A 448-nucleotide genomic window follows, 5' to 3' on the forward strand; every position below is an offset into this window, starting at 1 on the left:
TATTACGGTTTATCTAAAAAATACTTTATATTTTATATGTATGCGTGTCTCTGTATCATGTAAAATTTTAAAATTTGTGTGTCGACGTATCCCGTGTCATGTCGTGTCGTGTGTCCGTGTATCATAGGTTTGAAAACTTTATACTAGGTGGTAACTCTTAGAAGGTTTAAACCTTCACTTTTTCCAAAGTATAGTTAATTAGTCTAACTTCATTAACCATATATAGAATCTGGATAATTCTAATCATATCTTGTTTAAATCATTTATACATAGGTAAGAAATATAAAATTAAGAGACAAAATTTTGACTTAATCTGTTAATCATAAGAATTTTTAACATAAAATTTTAATAATTGTAGACCGTACAATTTGTAATAAATAGTGTAATTAACTTCCTTGCAAAATAAAATATTTAAACAAATCTAAATAATTAAATATATATTGTGGGG

The sequence above is a fragment of the Arachis ipaensis genome, chromosome B02 (genome assembly GCF_000816755.2).
Source record: "Arachis ipaensis cultivar K30076 chromosome B02, Araip1.1, whole genome shotgun sequence".
NCBI classification, from domain to species: domain Eukaryota; kingdom Viridiplantae; phylum Streptophyta; class Magnoliopsida; order Fabales; family Fabaceae; genus Arachis; species Arachis ipaensis.